Source organism: Lepisma saccharinum, chromosome 24, assembly GCF_977018435.1.
Source record: "Lepisma saccharinum chromosome 24, izLepSacc3.1, whole genome shotgun sequence".
NCBI lineage: Eukaryota > Metazoa > Arthropoda > Insecta > Zygentoma > Lepismatidae > Lepisma > Lepisma saccharinum.
The window spans coordinates 63,913,615-63,935,360 of record NC_139252.1 but is presented as its reverse complement, the minus strand read 5'-3'; positions in this window follow the sequence as shown (position 1 = coordinate 63,935,360).

Genomic DNA, 21,746 nt, shown 5'->3' with positions numbered 1-21,746 from the left:
TGTAGTTTTTGACCTTATCTGGAACCTCCCATCTGAAAATTTGAAAATTCCTAAAAAATCCGTGCAAAATCTTGATGACCCCAATCTCTTGTTTTGTACGTTTTTTCCACGTGTCTTGACATCCAATGTATTCCTGCAATGTTTGGTGAAGATCTGAGTATGTAGTTTTTGACCTTATATGGAACCTCCTATCTGAAAATTTGAAAATTCTTAAAAAATTCGTCCAAAATCTTGATGTCTCCAATCTCTTGTTTTGTACGTTTTTTCCACGTGTCTTGACATCCAATGTATCCCTGCAATGTTTGGTGAAGATCTGAGTATGTAGTTTTTGACCTTATCTGGAACCTCCCATCTGAAAATTTGAAAATTCCTAAAAAATCCGTCCAAAATCTTGATGACCCCAATCTCTTGTTTTGTACTTTTTTTCCACGTGTCTCGACCTCCAATGTATCCCTGCAAAGTTTGGTGAAGATCTGAGTATGTAGTTTTTGACCTTATATGGAACCTCCTATCTGAAAATTTGAAAATTCTTAAAAAATTCGTCCAAAATCTTGATGTCACCAATCCTATGTTTTGTATGTTTTTTCCACGTGTCTTGACATCCAATGTATCCATGCAAAGTTTGGTGAAGATCTGAGTATGTCGTTTTTGACCTTATCTGGAACCTCCCATCTGAAAATTTGAAAATTCTTAAAAAATTCGTCGAAAATCTTGATGTCTCCGATCTCTTGTTTTGTACGTTTTTTCCACGTGTCTTGACATGCAAAGTATTCCTGCAAAGTTTGGTGAAGATCTGAGTATGTAGTTTTTGACCTCATCTGGAACCTCCTATCTGAAAATTTGAAAATTCTTAAAAAATTCGTCCAAAATTTTGATGTCTCCAATCTCTTGTTTTGTACGTTTTTTCCACGTGTCTTGACATCCAATGTATCCCTGCAATGTTTGGTGAAGATCTGAGTATGTAGTTTTTGACCTTATCTGGAACCTCCCATCTGAAAATTTGAAAATTCCTAAAAAATCCGTCCAAAATCTTGATGACCCCAATCTCTTGTTTTGTACGTTTTTTCCACGTGTCTTGACATCCAATGTATCCCTGCAAAGTTTGGTGAAGATCTGAGTATGTAGTTTTTGACCTTATCTGGAACCTCCTATCTGAAAATTTGAAAATTCTTAAAAAATTCGTCCAAAATCTTGATGTCTCCAATCTCTTGTTTTGTACGTTTTTTCCACGTGTCTTGATATCCAATGTATCCCTGCAAAGTTTGGTGAAGATCTGAGTATGTAGTTTTTGACCTTATATGGAACCTCCTATCTGAAAATTTGAAAATTCTTAAAAAATTCGTCCAAAATCTTGATGTCTCCAATCTCTTGTTTTGTACGTTTTTTCCACGTGTCTTGACATCCAATGTATCCCTGCAAAGTTTGGTGAAGATCTGAGTATGTAGTTTTTGACCTTATATTGAACCTCCCATCTGAAAATTTGAAAATTCTTAAAAAATTCGTCCAAAATCTTGATGTCTCCAATCTCTTGTTTTGTACGTTTTTTCCACGTGTCTTGATATCCAATGTATCCCTGCAAAGTTTGGTGAAGATCTGAGTATGTCGTTTTTGACCTTATCTGGAACATCCTTTCTGAAAATTTGAAAATTGTTAAAAAATTCGTCCAAAATCTTGATGTCTCCAATCTCTTTTTTGTACGTTTTTTCCACGTGTCTTGACATCCAATGTATCCCTGCAAAGTTTGGTGAAGATCTGAGTATGTAGTTTTTGACCTTATCTGGAACCTCCCATCTGAAAATTTGAAAATTCTTAAAAAATTCGACCAAAATCTTGATGTCTCCAATCTTTTGTTTTGTACGTTTTTTCCACGTGTCTTGACACATAATGTATCCATGCAAAGTTTGGTGAAGATCTGAGTATGTAGTTTTTGACCTTATATGGAACCTCCTATCTGAAAATTTGAAAATTCTTAAAAAATTCGTCCAAAATCTTGATGTCTCCAATCTCTTGTTTTGTACGTTTTTTCCACGTGTCTTGACATCCAATGTATCCCTGCAAAGTTTGGTGAAGATCTGAGTATGTAGTTTTTGACCTTATATGGAACCTCCTATCTGAAAATTTGAAAATTCTTAAAAAATTCGTCCAAAATCTTGATGTCTCCAATCTCTTGTTTTGTACGTTTTTTCCACGTGTCTTGATATCCAATGTATCCCTGCAATGTTTGGTGAAGATCTGAGTATGTAGTTTTTGACCTTATATGGAACCTCCTATCTGAAAATTTGAAAATTCTTAAAAAATTCGTCCAAAATCTTGATGTCTCCAATCTCTTGTTTTGTACGTTTTTTCCACGTGTCTTGACATCCAATGTATCCCTGCAAAGTTTGGTGAAGATCTGAGTATGTAGTTTTTGACCTTATCTGGAACCTCCTATCTGAAAATTTGAAAATTCTTAAAAAATTCGTCCAAAATCTTGATGTCTCCAATCTCTTGTTTTGTACGTTTTTTCCACGTGTCTTGATATCCAATGTATCCCTGCAAAGTTTGGTGAAGATCTGAGTATGTCGTTTTTGACCTTATCTGGAACATCCTTTCTGAAAATTTGAAAATTGTTAAAAAATTCGTCCAAAATCTTGATGTCTCCAATCTCTTTTTTGTACGTTTTTTCCACGTGTCTTGACATCCAATGTATCCCTGCAAAGTTTGGTGAAGATCTGAGTATGTAGTTTTTGACCTTATCTGGAACCTCCCATCTGAAAATTTGAAAATTCTTAAAAAATTCGACCAAAATCTTGATGTCTCCAATCTTTTGTTTTGTACGTTTTTTCCACGTGTCTTGACACATAATGTATCCATGCAAAGTTTGGTGAAGATCTGAGTATGTAGTTTTTAACCTTATATGGAACCTCCTATCTGAAAATTTGAAAATTCTTAAAAAATTCGTCCAAAATCTTGATGTCTCCAATCTCTTGTTTTGTACGTTTTTTCCACGTGTCTTGACATCCAATGTATCCCTGCAATGTTTGGTGAAGATCTGAGTATGTAGTTTTTGACCTTATATGGAACCTCCTATCTGAAAATTTGAAAATTCTTAAAAAAATCGACCAAAATCTTGATGACCCCAATCCTATGTTTTGTATGTTTTTTCCACGTGTCTTGACATCCAATGTATCCATGCAAAGTTTGGTGAAGATCTGAGTATGTCGTTTTTGACCTTATCTGGAACCTCCCATCTGAAATTTTGAAAATTCTTAAAAAATTCGTCGAAAATCTTGATGTCTCCGATCTCTTGTTTTGTACGTTTTTTCCACGTGTCTTGACATGCAAAGTATTCCTGCAAAGTTTGGTGAAGATCTGAGTATGTAGTTTTTGACCTTATATGGAACCTCCTTTCTGAAAATTTGAGAATTCTTAAAAAATTCGTCGAAAATCTTGATGTCTCCGATCTCTTGTTTTGTACGTTTTTTCCACGTGTCTTGACATGCAAAGTATTCCTGCAAAGTTTGGTGAAGATCTGAGTATGTAGTTTTTGACCTCATCTGGAACCTCCTATCTGAAAATTTGAAAATTCTTAAAAAATTCGTCCAAAATCTTGATGTCTCCAATCTCTTGTTTTGTACGTTTTTTCCACGTGTCTTGACATCCAATGTATCCCTGCAATGTTTGGTGAAGATCTGAGTATGTAGTTTTTGACCTTATCTGGAACCTCCCATCTGAAATTTTGAAAATTCCTAAAAAATCCGTCCAAAATCTTGATGACCCCAATCTCTTGTTTTGTACTTTTTTTCAACGTGTCTCGACCTCCAATGTATCCCTGCAAAGTTTGGTGAAGATCTGAGTATGTAGTTTTTGACCTTATATGGAACCTCCTATCTGAAAATTTGAAAATTCTTAAAAAATTCGTCCAAAATCTTGATGTCACCAATCCTATGTTTTGTACGTTTTTTCCACGTGTCTTGACATCCAATGTATCCCTGCAATGTTTGGTGAAGATCTGAGTATGTAGTTTTTGACCTTATCTGGAACCTCCCATCTGAAAATTTGAAAATTCCTAAAAAATCCGTCCAAAATCTTGATGACCCCAATCTCTTGTTTTGCACGTTTTTTCCACGTGTCTTGACATCCAATGTATCCCTGCAAAGTTTGGTGAAGATCTGAGTATGTAGTTTTTGACCTTATCTGGAACCTCCCATCTGAAAATTTGAAAATTCTTAAAAAATTCGTCCAAAATCTTGATGTCTCCAATCTCTTGTTTTGTACGTTTTTTCCACGTGTCTTGATATCCAATGTATCCCTGCAAAGTTTGGTGAAGATCTGAGTATGTAGTTTTTGACCTTATATGGAACCTCCTATCTGAAAATTTGAAAATTCTTAAAAAATTCGTCCAAAATCTTGATGTCTCCAATCTCTTGTTTTGTACGTTTTTTCCACGTGTCTTGACATCCAATGTATCCCTGCAAAGTTTGGTGAAGATCTGAGTATGTAGTTTTTGACCTTATATTGAACCTCCTATCAGAAAATTTGAAAATTCTTCAAAAATTCGTCCAAAATCTTGATGTCTCCAATCTCTTGTTTTGTACGTTTTTTCCACGTGTCTCGACCTCCAATGTATCCCTGCAAAGTTTGGTGAAGATCTGAGTATGTCGTTTTTGACCTTATCTGGAACATCCTTTCTGAAAATTTGAAAATTCTTAAAAAATTCGTCGAAAATCTTGATGTCTCCAATCTCTTGTTTTGTACGTTTTTTCCACGTGTCTTGACATCCAATGTATCCCTGCAAAGTTTGGTGAAGATCTGAGTATGTAGTTTTTGACCTTATATGGAACCTCCTTTCTGAAAATTTGAAAATTCTCAAAAAATTCGTCCATAATCTTGATGTCTCCAATCTCTTGTTTTTTACGTTTTTTCCACGTGTCTTGACATCCAATGTATCCCTGCAAAGTTTGGTGAAGATCTGAGTATGTAGTTTTTGACCTTATCTGGAACCTCCCATCTGAAAATTTGAAAATTCTTAAAAAATTCGACCAAAATCTTGATGTCTCCAATCTTTTGTTTTGTACGTTTTTTCCACGTGTCTTGACACATAATGTATCCATGCAAAGTTTGGTGAAGATCTGAGTATGTAGTTTTTGACCTTATATGGAACCTCCTTTCTGAAAATTTGAAAATTCTCAAAAAATCCGTCCAAAATCTTGATGACCCCAATCTCTTGTTTTGTACTTTTTTTCCACGTGTCTCGACCTCCAATGTATCCCTGCAAAGTTTGGTGAAGATCTGAGTATGTAGTTTTTGACCTTATATGGAACCTCCTATCTGAAAATTTGAAAATTCTTAAAAAATTCGTCCAAAATCTTGATGTCACCAATCCTATGTTTTGTATGTTTTTTCCACGTGTCTTGACATCCAATGTATCCATGCAAAGTTTGGTGAAGATCTGAGTATGTCGTTTTTGACATTATCTGGAACCTCCCATCTGAAAATTTGAAAATTCTTAAAAAATTCGTCGAAAATCTTGATGTCTCCGATCTCTTGTTTTGTACGTTTTTTCCACGTGTCTTGACATGCAAAGTATTCCTGCAAAGTTTGGTGAAGATCTGAGTATGTAGTTTTTGACCTTATATGGAACCTCCTATCTGAAAATTTGAAAATTCTTAAAAAATTCGTCGAAAATCTTGATGTCTCCGATCTCTTGTTTTGTACGTTTTTTCCACGTGTCTTGACATGCAAAGTATTCCTGCAAAGTTTGGTGAAGATCTGAGTATGTAGTTTTTGACCTTATATGGAACCTCCTATCTGAAAATTTGAAAATTCTTAAAAAATTCGTCCAAAATCTTGATGTCTCCAATCTCTTGTTTTGTACGTTTTTTCCACGTGTCTTGACATCCAATGTATCCCTGCAAAGTTTGGTGAAGATCTGAGTATGTAGTTTTTGACCTTATCTGGAACCTCCCATCTGAAAATTTGAAAATTCCTAAAAAATCCGTGCAAAATCTTGATGACCCCAATCTCTTGTTTTGTACGTTTTTTCCACGTGTCTTGACATCCAATGTATTCCTGCAATGTTTGGTGAAGATCTGAGTATGTAGTTTTTGACCTTATATGGAACCTCCTATCTGAAAATTTGAAAATTCCTAAAAAATCCGTGCAAAATCTTGATGACCCCAATCTCTTGTTTTGTACGTTTTTTCCACGTGTCTTGACATCCAATGTATCCATGCAAAGTTTGGTGAAGATCTGAGTATGTCGTTTTTGACCTTATCTGGAACCTCCCATCTGAAAATTTGAAAATTCTTAAAAAATTCGTCGAAAATCTTGATGTCTCCAATCTCTTGTTTTGTACGTTTTTTCCACGTGTCTTGACATGCAAAGTATCCCTGCAACGTTTGGTGAAGATCTGAGTATGTAGTTTTTGACCTTATCTGGAACCTCCTATCTGAAAATTTGAAAATTCTTCAAAAATTCGTCGAAAATCTTGATGTCTCCAATCTCTTGTTTTGTACGTTTTATCCACGTGTCTTGACATCCAATGTATCCCTGCAATGTTTGGTGGAGATCTGAGTATGTAGTTTTTGACCTTATCTGGGACCTCCTATCAGAAAATTTGAAAATTCTTCAAAAATTCGTCCAAAATCTTGATGTCTCCAATCTCTTGTTTTGTACGTTTTTTCCACGTGTCTCGACCTCCAATGTATCCCTGCAAAGTTTGGTGAAGATCTGAGTATGTCGTTTTTGACCTTATCTGGAACATCCTTTCTGAAAATTTGAAAATTCTTAAAAAATTCGTCGAAAATCTTGATGTCTCCAATCTCTTGTTTTGTACGTTTTTTCCACGTGTCTTGACATCCAATGTATCCCTGCAAAGTTTGGTGAAGATCTGAGTATGTAGTTTTTGACCTTATATGGAACCTCCTTTCTGAAAATTTGAAAATTCTCAAAAAATTCGTCCGTAATCTTGATGTCTCCAATCTCTTGTTTTGTACGTTTTTTCCACGTGTCTTGACATCCAATGTATCCCTGCAAAGTTTGGTGAAGATCTGAGTATGTAGTTTTTGACCTTATATGGAACCTCCTATCTGAAAATTTGAAAATTCTTAAAAAATTCGTCCAAAATCTTGATGTCTCCAATCTCTTGTTTTGTACGTTTTTTCCACGTGTCTTGACATCCAATGTATCCCTGCAAAGTTTGATGAAGATTTGAGTATGTAGTTTTTGACCTTATCTGGAACCTCCCATCTGAAAATTTGAAAATTCCTAAAAAATCCGTGCAAAATCTTGATGACCCCAATCTCTTGTTTTGTACGTTTTTTCCACGTGTCTTGACATCCAATGTATCCATGCAAAGTTTGGTGAAGATCTGAGTATGTCGTTTTTGACCTTATCTGGAACCTCCCATCTGAAAATTTGAAAATTCTTAAAAAATTCGTCGAAAATCTTGATGTCTCCGATCTCTTGTTTTGTACGTTTTTTCCACGTGTCTTGACATGCAAAGTATTCCTGCAAAGTTTGGTGAAGATCTGAGTATGTAGTTTTTGACCTCATCTGGAACCTCCTATCTGAAAATTTGAAAATTCTTAAAAAATTCGTCCAAAATCTTGATGTCTCCAATCTCTTGTTTTGTACGTTTTTTCCACGTGTCTTGACATCCAATGTATCCCTGCAATGTTTGGTGAAGATCTGAGTATGTAGTTTTTGACCTTATCTGGAACCTCCCATCTGAAAATTTGAAAATTCCTAAAAAATCCGTCCAAAATCTTGATGACCCCAATCTCTTGTTTTGTACTTTTTTTCCACGTGTCTCGACCTCCAATGTATCCCTGCAAAGTTTGGTGAAGATCTGAGTATGTAGTTTTTGACCTTATATGGAACCTCCTATCTGAAAATTTGAAAATTCTTAAAAAATTCGTCCAAAATCTTGATGTCACCAATCCTATGTTTTGTATGTTTTTTCCACGTGTCTTGACATCCAATGTATCCATGCAAAGTTTGGTGAAGATCTGAGTATGTCGTTTTTGACCTTATCTGGAACCTCCCATCTGAAAATTTGAAAATTCTTAAAAAATTCGTCGAAAATCTTGATGTCTCCGATCTCTTGTTTTGTACGTTTTTTCCACGTGTCTTGACATGCAAAGTATTCCTGCAAAGTTTGGTGAAGATCTGAGTATGTAGTTTTTGACCTCATCTGGAACCTCCTATCTGAAAATTTGAAAATTCTTAAAAAATTCGTCCAAAATTTTGATGTCTCCAATCTCTTGTTTTGTACGTTTTTTCCACGTGTCTTGACATCCAATGTATCCCTGCAATGTTTGGTGAAGATCTGAGTATGTAGTTTTTGACCTTATCTGGAACCTCCCATCTGAAAATTTGAAAATTCCTAAAAAATCCGTCCAAAATCTTGATGACCCCAATCTCTTGTTTTGTACGTTTTTTCCACGTGTCTTGACATCCAATGTATCCCTGCAAAGTTTGGTGAAGATCTGAGTATGTAGTTTTTGACCTTATCTGGAACCTCCTATCTGAAAATTTGAAAATTCTTAAAAAATTCGTCCAAAATCTTGATGTCTCCAATCTCTTGTTTTGTACGTTTTTTCCACGTGTCTTGATATCCAATGTATCCCTGCAAAGTTTGGTGAAGATCTGAGTATGTAGTTTTTGACCTTATATGGAACCTCCTATCTGAAAATTTGAAAATTCTTAAAAAATTCGTCCAAAATCTTGATGTCTCCAATCTCTTGTTTTGTACGTTTTTTCCACGTGTCTTGACATCCAATGTATCCCTGCAAAGTTTGGTGAAGATCTGAGTATGTAGTTTTTGACCTTATATTGAACCTCCCATCTGAAAATTTGAAAATTCTTAAAAAATTCGTCCAAAATCTTGATGTCTCCAATCTCTTGTTTTGTACGTTTTTTCCACGTGTCTTGATATCCAATGTATCCCTGCAAAGTTTGGTGAAGATCTGAGTATGTCGTTTTTGACCTTATCTGGAACATCCTTTCTGAAAATTTGAAAATTGTTAAAAAATTCGTCCAAAATCTTGATGTCTCCAATCTCTTTTTTGTACGTTTTTTCCACGTGTCTTGACATCCAATGTATCCCTGCAAAGTTTGGTGAAGATCTGAGTATGTAGTTTTTGACCTTATCTGGAACCTCCCATCTGAAAATTTGAAAATTCTTAAAAAATTCGACCAAAATCTTGAAGTCTCCAATCTTTTGTTTTGTACGTTTTTTCCACGTGTCTTGACACATAATGTATCCATGCAAAGTTTGGTGAAGATCTGAGTATGTAGTTTTTGACCTTATATGGAACCTCCTATCTGAAAATTTGAAAATTCTTAAAAAATTCGTCCAAAATCTTGATGTCTCCAATCTCTTGTTTTGTACGTTTTTTCCACGTGTCTTGACATCCAATGTATCCCTGCAAAGTTTGGTGAAGATCTGAGTATGTAGTTTTTGACCTTATATGGAACCTCCTATCTGAAAATTTGAAAATTCTTAAAAAATTCGTCCAAAATCTTGATGTCTCCAATCTCTTGTTTTGTACGTTTTTTCCACGTGTCTTGATATCCAATGTATCCCTGCAATGTTTGGTGAAGATCTGAGTATGTAGTTTTTGACCTTATATGGAACCTCCTATCTGAAAATTTGAAAATTCTTAAAAAATTCGTCCAAAATCTTGATGTCTCCAATCTCTTGTTTTGTACGTTTTTTCCACGTGTCTTGACATCCAATGTATCCCTGCAAAGTTTGGTGAAGATCTGAGTATGTAGTTTTTGACCTTATCTGGAACCTCCTATCTGAAAATTTGAAAATTCTAAAAAAATTCGTCCAAAATCTTGATGTCTCCAATCTCTTGTTTTGTACGTTTTTTCCACGTGTCTTGATATCCAATGTATCCCTGCAAAGTTTGGTGAAGATCTGAGTATGTCGTTTTTGACCTTATCTGGAACATCCTTTCTGAAAATTTGAAAATTGTTAAAAAATTCGTCCAAAATCTTGATGTCTCCAATCTCTTTTTTGTACGTTTTTTCCACGTGTCTTGACATCCAATGTATCCCTGCAAAGTTTGGTGAAGATCTGAGTATGTAGTTTTTGACCTTATCTGGAACCTCCCATCTGAAAATTTGAAAATTCTTAAAAAATTCGACCAAAATCTTGATGTCTCCAATCTTTTGTTTTGTACGTTTTTTCCACGTGTCTTGACACATAATGTATCCATGCAAAGTTTGGTGAAGATCTGAGTATGTAGTTTTTGACCTTATCTGGAACCTCCTATCTGAAAATTTGAAAATTCTTAAAAAATTCGTCCAAAATCTTGATGTCTCCAATCTCTTGTTTTGTACGTTTTTTCCACGTGTCTTGACATCCAATGTATCCCTGCAATGTTTGGTGAAGATCTGAGTATGTAGTTTTTGACCTTATATGGAACCTCCTATCTGAAAATTTGAAAATTCTTAAAAAAATCGACCAAAATCTTGATGACCCCAATCCTATGTTTTGTATGTTTTTTCCACGTGTCTTGACATCCAATGTATCCATGCAAAGTTTGGTGAAGATCTGAGTATGTCGTTTTTGACCTTATCTGGAACCTCCCATCTGAAAATTTGAAAATTCTTAAAAAATTCGTCGAAAATCTTGATGTCTCGAATCTCTTGTTTTGTACGTTTTTTCCACGTGTCTTGACATGCAAAGTATTCCTGCAAAGTTTGGTGAAGATCTGAGTATGTAGTTTTTGACCTTATATGGAACCTCCTTTCTGAAAATTTGAGAATTCTTAAAAAATTCGTCGAAAATCTTGATGTCTCCGATCTCTTGTTTTGTACGTTTTTTCCACGTGTCTTGACATGCAAAGTATTCCTGCAAAGTTTGGTGAAGATCTGAGTATGTAGTTTTTGACCTCATCTGGAACCTCCTATCTGAAAATTTGAAAATTCTTAAAAAATTCGTCCAAAATCTTGATGTCTCCAATCTCTTGTTTTGTACGTTTTTTCCACGTGTCTTGACATCCAATGTATCCCTGCAATGTTTGGTGAAGATCTGAGTATGTAGTTTTTGACCTTATCTGGAACCTCCCATCTGAAAATTTGAAAATTCCTAAAAAATCCGTCCAAAATCTTGATGACCCCAATCTCTTGTTTTGTACTTTTTTTCAACGTGTCTCGACCTCCAATGTATCCCTGCAAAGTTTGGTGAAGATCTGAGTATGTAGTTTTTGACCTTATATGGAACCTCCTATCTGAAAATTTGAAAATTCTTAAAAAATTCGTCCAAAATCTTGATGTCACCAATCCTATGTTTTGTATGTTTTTTCCACGTGTCTTGACATCCAATGTATCCATGCAAAGTTTGGTGAAGATCTGAGTATGTCGTTTTTGACCTTATCTGGAACCTCCCATCTGAAAATTTGAAAATTCTTAAAAAATTCGTCGAAAATCTTGATGTCTCCGATCTCTTGTTTTGTACGTTTTTTCCACGTGTCTTGACATGCAAAGTATTCCTGCAAAGTTTGGTGAAGATCTGAGTATGTAGTTTTTGACCTCATCTGGAACCTCCTATCTGAAAATTTGAAAATTCTTAAAAAATTCGTCCAAAATTTTGATGTCTCCAATCTCTTGTTTTGTACGTTTTTTCCACGTGTCTTGACATCCAATGTATCCCTGCAATGTTTGGTGAAGATCTGAGTATGTAGTTTTTGACCTTATCTGGAACCTCCCATCTGAAAATTTGAAAATTCCTAAAAAATCCGTCCAAAATCTTGATGACCCCAATCTCTTGTTTTGTACGTTTTTTCCACGTGTCTTGACATCCAATGTATCCCTGCAAAGTTTGGTGAAGATCTGAGTATGTAGTTTTTGACCTTATCTGGAACCTCCCATCTGAAAATTTGAAAATTCTTAAAAAATTCGTCCAAAATCTTGATGTCTCCAATCTCTTGTTTTGTACGTTTTTTCCACGTGTCTTGATATCCAATGTATCCCTGCAAAGTTTGGTGAAGATCTGAGTATGTAGTTTTTGACCTTATATGGAACCTCCTATCTGAAAATTTGAAAATTCTTAAAAAATTCGTCCAAAATCTTGATGTCTCCAATCTCTTGTTTTGTACGTTTTTTCCACGTGTCTTGACATCCAATGTATCCCTGCAAAGTTTGGTGAAGATCTGAGTATGTAGTTTTTGACCTTATATTGAACCTCCTATCAGAAAATTTGAAAATTCTTCAAAAATTCGTCCAAAATCTTGATGTCTCCAATCTCTTGTTTTGTACGTTTTTTCCACGTGTCTCGACCTCCAATGTATCCCTGAAAAGTTTGGTGAAGATCTGAGTATGTCGTTTTTGACCTTATCTGGAACATCCTTTCTGAAAATTTGAAAATTCTTAAAAAATTCGTCGAAAATCTTGATGTCTCCAATCTCTTGTTTTGTACGTTTTTTCCACGTGTCTTGACATCCAATGTATCCCTGCAAAGTTTGGTGAAGATCTGAGTATGTAGTTTTTGACCTTATATGGAACCTCCTTTCTGAAAATTTGAAAATTCTCAAAAAATTCGTCCATAATCTTGATGTCTCCAATCTCTTGTTTTGTACGTTTTTTCCACGTGTCTTGACATCCAATGTATCCCTGCAAAGTTTGGTGAAGATCTGAGTATGTAGTTTTTGACCTTATCTGGAACCTCCCATCTGAAAATTTGAAAATTCTTAAAAAATTCGACCAAAATCTTGATGTCTCCAATCTTTTGTTTTGTACGTTTTTTCCACGTGTCTTGACACATAATGTATCCATGCAAAGTTTGGTGAAGATCTGAGTATGTCGTTTTTGACCTTATCTGGAACCTCCCATCTGAAAATTTGAAAATTCTTAAAAAATTCGTCGAAAATCTTGATGTCTCCAATCTCTTGTTTTGTACGTTTTTTCCACGTGTCTTGACATGCAAAGTATCCCTGCAACGTTTGGTGAAGATCTGAGTATGTAGTTTTTGACCTTATCTGGAACCTCCTATCTGAAAATTTGAAAATTCTTCAAAAATTCGTCGAAAATCTTGATGTCTCCAATCTCTTGTTTTGTACGTTTTTTCCACGTGTCTTGACATCCAATGTATCCCTGCAATGTTTGGTGGAGATCTGAGTATGTAGTTTTTGACCTTATCTGGGACCTCCTATCAGAAAATTTGAAAATTCTTCAAAAATTCGTCCAAAATCTTGATGTCTCCAATCTCTTGTTTTGTACGTTTTTTCCACGTGTCTCGACCTCCAATGTATCCCTGCAAAGTTTGGTGAAGATCTGAGTATGTCGTTTTTGACCTTATCTGGAACATCCTTTCTGAAAATTTGAAAATTCTTAAAAAATTCGTCGAAAATCTTGATGTCTCCAATCTCTTGTTTTGTACGTTTTTTCCACGTGTCTTGACATCCAATGTATCCCTGCAAAGTTTGGTGAAGATCTGAGTATGTAGTTTTTGACCTTATATGGAACCTCCTTTCTGAAAATTTGAAAATTCTCAAAAAATTCGTCCATAATCTTGATGTCTCCAATCTCTTGTTTTGTACGTTTTTTCCACGTGTCTTGACATCCAATGTATCCCTGCAAAGTTTGGTGAAGATCTGAGTATGTAGTTTTTGACCTTATCTGGAACCTCCCATCTGAAAATTTGAAAATTCTTAAAAAATTCGACCAAAATCTTGATGTCTCCAATCTTTTGTTTTGTACGTTTTTTCCACGTGTCTTGACACATAATGTATCCATGCAAAGTTTGGTGAAGATCTGAGTATGTAGTTTTTGACCTTATATGGAACCTCCTATCTGAAAATTTGAAAATTCTTAAAAAATTCGTCGAAAATCTTGATGTCTCCGATCTCTTGTTTTGTACGTTTTTTCCACGTGTCTTGACATGCAAAGTATTCCTGCAAAGTTTGGTGAAGATCTGAGTATGTAGTTTTTGACCTCATCTGGAACCTCCTATCTGAAAATTTGAAAATTCTTAAAAAATTCGTCCAAAATTTTGATGTCTCCAATCTCTTGTTTTGTACGTTTTTTCCACGTGTCTTGACATCCAATGTATCCCTGCAAAGTTTGGTGAAGATCTGAGTATGTAGTTTTTGACCTTATCTGGAACCTCCCATCTGAAAATTTGAAAATTCTTAAAAAATTCGTCGAAAATCTTGATGTCTCCGATCTCTTGTTTTGTACGTTTTTTCCACGTGTCTTGACATCCAATGTATCCCTGCAAAGTTTGGTGAAGATCTGAGTATGTTGTTTTTGACCTTATCTGGAACATCCTTTCTGAAAATTTGAAAATTGTTAAAAAATTCGTCCAAAATCTTGATGTCTCCTATCTCTTGTTTTGTACGTTTTTTCCACGTGTCTTGACATCCAATGTATCCCTGCAAAGTTTGGTGAAGATCTGAGTATGTAGTTTTTGACCTTATCTGGGACCTCCTATCAGAAAATTTGAAAATTCTTCAAAAATTCGTCCAAAATCTTGATGTCTCCAATCTCTTGTTTTGTACGTTTTTTCCACGTGTCTCGACCTCCAATGTATCCCTGCAAAGTTTGGTGAAGATCTGAGTATGTCGTTTTTGACCTTATCTGGAACATCCTTTCTGAAAATTTGAAAATTCTTAAAAAATTCGTCGAAAATCTTGATGTCTCCAATCTCTTGTTTTGTACGTTTTTTCCACGTTTCTTGACATCCAATGTATCCCTGCAAAGTTTGGTGAAGATCTGAGTATGTAGTTTTTGACCTTATATGGAACCTCCTTTCTGAAAATTTGAAAATTCTTAAAAAATTCGTCCAAAATCTTGATGTCTCCAATCTCTTGTTTTGTACGTTTTTTCCACGTGTCTTGACATCCAATGTATCCCTGCAAAGTTTGGTGAAGATCTGAGTATGTAGTTTTTGACCTTATCTGGAACATCCTTTCTGAAAATTTGAAAATTGTTAAAAAATTCGTCCAAAATCTTGATGTCTCCAATCTCTTTTTTGTACGTTTTTTCCACGTGTCTTGACATCCAATGTATCCCTGCAAAGTTTGGTGAAGATCTGAGTATGTAGTTTTTGACCTTATCTGGAACCTCCCATCTGAAAATTTGAAAATTCTTAAAAAATTCGACCAAAATCTTGATGTCTCCAATCTTTTGTTTTGTACGTTTTTTCCACGTGTCTTGACACATAATGTATCCATGCAAAGTTTGGTGAAGATCTGAGTATGTAGTTTTTGACCTTATATGGAACCTCCTATCTGAAAATTTGAAAATTCTTAAAAAATTCGTCCAAAATCTTGATGTCTCCAATCTCTTGTTTTGTACGTTTTTTCCACGTGTCTTGACATCCAATGTATCCCTGCAAAGTTTGGTGAAGATCTGAGTATGTAGTTTTTGACCTTATCTGGAACCTCCCATCTGAAAATTTGAAAATTCCTAAAAAATCCGTGCAAAATCTTGATGACCCCAATCTCTTGTTTTGTACGTTTTTTCCACGTGTCTTGACATCCAATGTATTCCTGCAATGTTTGGTGAAGATCTGAGTATGCAGTTTTTGACCTTATATGGAACCTCCTATCTGAAAATTTGAAAATTCTTAAAAAATTCGACCAAAATCTTGATGTTCCGAATCCTATGTTTTGTATGTTTTTTCCACGTGTCTTGACATCCAATGTATCCATGCAAAGTTTGGTGAAGATCTGAGTATGTAGTTTTTGACCTTATATTGAACCTCCCATCTGAAAATTTGAAAATTCTTAAAAAATTCGTCCAAAATCTTGATGACCCCAATCTCTTGTTTTGTACGTTTTTTCCACGTGTCTTGACATCCAAAGTATCCCTGCAAAGTTTGGTGAAGATCTGAGTATGTAGTTTTTGACCTTATATTGAACCTCCCATCTGAAAATTTGAAAATTCTTAAAAAATTCGTCCAAAATCTTGATGTCTCCAATCTCTTGTTTTGTACGTTTTTTCCACGTGTCTTGACATCCAATGTATCCATGCAAAGTTTGGTGAAGATCTGAGTATGTCGTTTTTGACCTTATCTGGAACCTCCCATCTGAAAATTTGAAAATTCTTAAAAAATTCGTCGAAAATCTTGATGTCTCCAATCTTTTGTTTTGTACGTTTTTTCCACGTGTCTTGACATGCAAAGTATCCCTGCAACGTTTGGTGAAGATCTGAGTATGTAGTTTTTGACCTTATCTGGAACCTCCTATCTGAAAATTTGAAAATTCTTCAAAAATTCGTCGAAAATCTTGATGTCTCCAATCTCTTGTTTTGTACGTTTTTTCCACGTGTCTTGACATCCAATGTATTCCTGCAATGTTTGGTGGAGATCTGAGTATGTAGTTTTTGACCTTATCTGGAACCTCCCATCTGAAAATTTGAAAATTCTTCAAAAATTCGTCCAAAATCTTGATGTCTCCAATCTCTTGTTTTGTACGTTTTTTCCACGTGTCTCGACCTCCAATGGATCCCTGCAAAGTTTGGTGAAGATCTGAGTATGTCGTTTTTGACCTTATATGGAACCTCCTATCTGAAAATTTGAAAATTCTTAAAAAATTCGTCCAAAATCTTGATGTCTCCAATCTCTTGTTTTGTACGTTTTTTCCACGTGTCTTGACATCCAATGTATCCCTGCAAAGTTTGGTGAAGATCTGAGTATGTAGTTTTTGACTTTATATGGAACCTCCTATCTGAAAATTTGAAAATTCTTAAAAAATTCGTCCAAAATCTTGATGTCTCCAATCTCTTGTTTTGTACGTTTTTTCCACGTGTCTCGACCTCCAATGGATCCCTGCAAAGTTTGGTGAAGATCTGAGTATGTCGTTTTTGACCTTATCTGGAACCTCCCATCTGAAAATTTGAAAATTCTTAAAAAATTCGTCGAAAATCTTGATGTCTCCGATCTCTTGTTTTGTACGTTTTTTCCACGTGTCTTGACATGCAAAGTATTCCTGCAAAGTTTGGTGAAGATCTGAGTATGTAGTTTTTGACCTCATCTGGAACCTCCTATCTGAAAATTTGAAAATTCTTAAAAAATTCGTCCAAAATCTTGATGTCTCCAATCTCTTGTTTTGTACGTTTTTTCCACGTGTCTTGACATCCAATGTATCCCTGCAATGTTTGGTGAAGATCTGAGTATGTAGTTTTTGACCTTATCTGGAACCTCCCATCTGAAAATTTGAAAATTCCTAAAAAATCCGTCCAAAATCTTGATGACCCCAATCTCTTGTTTTGTACTTTTTTTCCACGTGTCTCGACCTCCAATGTATCCCTGCAAAGTTTGGTGAAGATCTGAGTATGTAGTTTTTGACCTTATATGGAACCTCCTATCTGAAAATTTGAAAATTCTTAAAAAATTCGTCCAAAATCTTGATGTCTCCAATCTCTTGTTTTGTACGTTTTTTCCACGTGTCTTGTTATCCAATGTATCCCTGCAAAGTTTGGTGAAGATCTGAGTATGTAGTTTTTGATCTTATATGGAACCTCCTATCTGAAAATTTGAAAATTCTTAAAAAATTCGTCCAAAATCTTGATGTCTCCAATCTCTTGTTTTGTACGTTTTTTCCACGTGTCTTGACATCCAATGTATCCCTGCAAAGTTTGGTGAAGATCTGAGTATGTAGTTTTTGACCTTATATTGAACCTCCCATCTGAAAATTTGAAAATTCTTAAAATATTCGTCCAAAATCTTGATGTCTCCAATCTCTTGTTTTGTACGTTTTTTCCACGTGTCTTGATATCCAATGTATCCCTGCAAAGTTTGGTGAAGATCTGAGTATGTAGTTTTTGACCTTATATGGAACCTCCTATCTGAAAATTTGAAAATTCTTAAAAAATTCGTCCAAAATTTTGATGTCTCCAATCTCTTGTTTTGTACGTTTTTTCCACGTGTCTTGACATCCAATGTATCCCTGCAATGTTTGGTGAAGATCTGAGTATGTAGTTTTTGACCTTATCTGGAACCTCCCATCTGAAAATTTGAAAATTCCTAAAAAATCCGTCCAAAATCTTGATGACCCCAATCTCTTGTTTTGTACGTTTTTTGCACGTGTCTTGACATCCAATGTATCCATGCAAAGTTTGGTGAAGATCTGAGTATGTAGTTTTTGACCTTATCTGGAACATCCTTTCTGAAAATTTGAAAATTGTTAAAAAATTCGTCCAAAATCTTGATGTCTCCAATCTCTTGTTTTGTACGTTTTTTCCACGTGTCTTGACACATAATGTATCCATGCAAAGTTTGGTGAAGATCTGAGTATGTAGTTTTTGACCTTATATGGAACCTCCTATCTGAAAATTTGAAAATTCTTAAAAAATTCGTCCAAAATCTTGATGACCCCAATCTCTTGTTTTGTACGTTTTTTCCACGTGTCTTGACACATAATGTATCCATGCAAAGTTTGGTGAAGATCTGAGTATGTAGTTTTTGACCTTATATGGAACCTCCTATCTGAAAATTTGAAAATTCTTAAAAAATTCGTCCAAAATCTTGATGTCTCCAATCTCTTGTTTTGTACGTTTTTTCCACGTGTCTTGACATCCAATGTATCCCTGCAAAGTTTGGTGAAGATCTGAGTATGTAGTTTTTGACCTTATCTGGAACCTCCCATCTGAAAATTTGAAAATTCTTAAAAAATTCGACCAAAATCTTGATGTCTCCAATCTTTTGTTTTGTACGTTTTTTCCACGTGTCTTGACACATAATGTATCCATGCAAAGTTTGGTGAACATCTGAGTATGTAGTTTTTGACCTTATATGGAACCTCCTATCTGAAAATTTGAAAATTCTTAAAAAATTCGTCCAAAATCTTGATGTCTCCAATCTCTTGTTTTGTACGTTTTTTCCACGTGTCTTGACATCCAATGTATCCCTGCAAAGTTTGGTGAAGATCTGAGTATGTAGTTTTTGACCTTATCTGGAACCTCCCATCTGAAAATTTGAAAATTCCTAAAAAATCCGTGCAAAATCTTGATGACCCCAATCTCTTGTTTTGTACGTTTTTTCCACGTGTCTTGACATCCAATGTATTCCTGCAATGTTTGGTGAAGATCTGAGTATGCAGTTTTTGACCTTATATGGAACCTCCTATCTGAAAATTTGAAAATTCTTAAAAAATTCGACCAAAATCTTGATGTTCCGAATCCTATGTTTTGTATGTTTTTTCCACGTGTCTTGACATCCAATGTATCCATGCAAAGTTTGGTGAAGATCTGAGTATGTCGTTTTTGACCTTATATTGAACCTCCCATCTGAAAATTTGAAAATTCTTAAAAAATTCGTCCAAAATCTTGATGACCCCAATCTCTTGTTTTGTACGTTTTTTCCACGTGTCTTGACATCCAAAGTATCCCTGCAAAGTTTGGTGAAGATCTGAGTATGTAGTTTTTGACCTTATATTGAACCTCCCATCTGAAAATTTGAAAATTCTTAAAAAATTCGTCCAAAATCTTGATGTCTCCAATCTCTTGTTTTGTACGTTTTTTCCACGTGTCTTGACATCCAATGTATCCATGCAAAGTTTGGTGAAGATCTGAGTATGTCGTTTTTGACCTTATCTGGAACCTCCCATCTGAAAATTTGAAAATTCTTAAAAAATTCGTCGAAAATCTTGATGTCTCCAATCTTTTGTTTTGTACGTTTTTTCCACGTGTCTTGACATGCAAAGTATCCCTGCAACGTTTGGTGAAGATCTGAGTATGTAGTTTTTGACCTTATCTGGAACCTCCTATCTGAAAATTTGAAAATTCTTCAAAAATTCGTCGAAAATCTTGATGTCTCCAATCTCTTGTTTTGTACGTTTTTTCCACGTGTCTTGACATCCAATGTATTCCTGCAATGTTTGGTGGAGATCTGAGTATGTAGTTTTTGACCTTATCTGGAACCTCCCATCTGAAAATTTGAAAATTCTTCAAAAATTCGTCCAAAATCTTGATGTCTCCAATCTCTTGTTTTGTACGTTTTTTCCACGTGTCTCGACCTCCAATGGATCCCTGCAAAGTTTGGTGAAGATCTGAGTATGTCGTTTTTGACCTTATATGGAACCTCCTATCTGAAAATTTGAAAATTCTTAAAAAATTCGTCCAAAATCTTGATGTCTCCAATCTCTTGTTTTGTACGTTTTTTCCACGTGTCTTGACATCCAATGTATCCCTGCAAAGTTTGGTGAAGATCTGAGTATGTAGTTTTTGACCTTATATGGAACCTCCTATCTGAAAATTTGAAAATTCTTAAAAAATTCGTCCAAAATCTTGATGTCTCCAATCTCTTGTTTTGTACGTTTTTTCCACGTGTCTCGACCTCCAATGGATCCCTGCAAAGTTTGGTGAAGATCTGAGTATGTCGTTTTTGACCTTATCTGGAACCTCCTATCTGAAAATTTGAAAATTCTTAAAAAATTCGTCGAAAATCTTGATGTCTCCGATCTCTTGTTTTGTACGTTTTTTCCACGTGTCTTGACATGCAAAGTATTCCTGCAAAGTTTGGTGAAGATCTGAGTATGTAGTTTTTGACCTCATCTGGAACCTCCTATCTGAAAATTTGAAAATTCTTAAAAAATTCGTCCAAAATCTTGATGTCTCCAATCTCTTGTTTTGTACGTTTTTTCCACGTGTCTTGACATCCAATGTATCCCTGCAATGTTTGGTGAAGATCTGAGTATGTAGTTTTTGACCTTATCTGGAACCTCCCATCTGAAAATTTGAAAATTCCTAAAAAATCCGTCCAAAATCTTGATGACCCCAATCTCTTGTTTTGTACTTTTTTTCCACGTGTCTCGACCTCCAATGTATCCCTGCAAAGTTTGGTGAAGATCTGAGTATGTAGTTTTTGACCTTATATGGAACCTCCTATCTGAAAATTTGAAAATTCTTAAAAAATTCGTCCAAAATCTTGATGTCTCCAATCTCTTGTTTTGTACGTTTTTTCCACGTGTCTTGATATCCAATGTATCCCTGCAAAGTTTGGTGAAGATCTGAGTATGTAGTTTTTGATCTTATATGGAACCTCCTATCTGAAAATTTGAAAATTCTTAAAAAATTCGTCCAAAATCTTGATGTCTCCAATCTCTTGTCTTGTACGTTTTTTCCACGTGTCTTGACATCCAATGTATCCCTGCAAAGTTTGGTGAAGATCTGAGTATGTAGTTTTTGACCTTATATTGAACCTCCCATCTGAAAATTTGAAAATTCTTAAAATATTCGTCCAAAATCTTGATGTCTCCAATCTCTTGTTTTGTACGTTTTTTCCACGTGTCTTGATATCCAATGTATCCCTGCAAAGTTTGGTGAAGATCTGAGTATGTAGTTTTTGACCTTATATGGAACCTATCTGAAAATTTGAAAATTCTTAAAAAATTCGTCCAAAATTTTGATGTCTCCAATCTCTTGTTTTGTACGTTTTTTCCACGTGTCTTGACATCCAATGTATCCCTGCAATGTTTGGTGAAGATCTGAGTATGTAGTTTTTGACCTTATCTGGAACCTCCCATCTGAAAATTTGAAAATTCCTAAAAAATCCGTCCAAAATCTTGATGACCCCAATCTCTTGTTTTGTACGTTTTTTCCACGTGTCTTGACATCCAATGTATCCATGCAAAGTTTGGTGAAGATCTGAGTATGTAGTTTTTGACCTTATCTGGAACATCCTTTCTGAAAATTTGAAAATTGTTAAAAAATTCGTCCAAAATCTTGATGTCTCCAATCTCTTGTTTTGTACGTTTTTTCCACGTGTCTTGACACATAATGTATCCATGCAAAGTTTGGTGAAGATC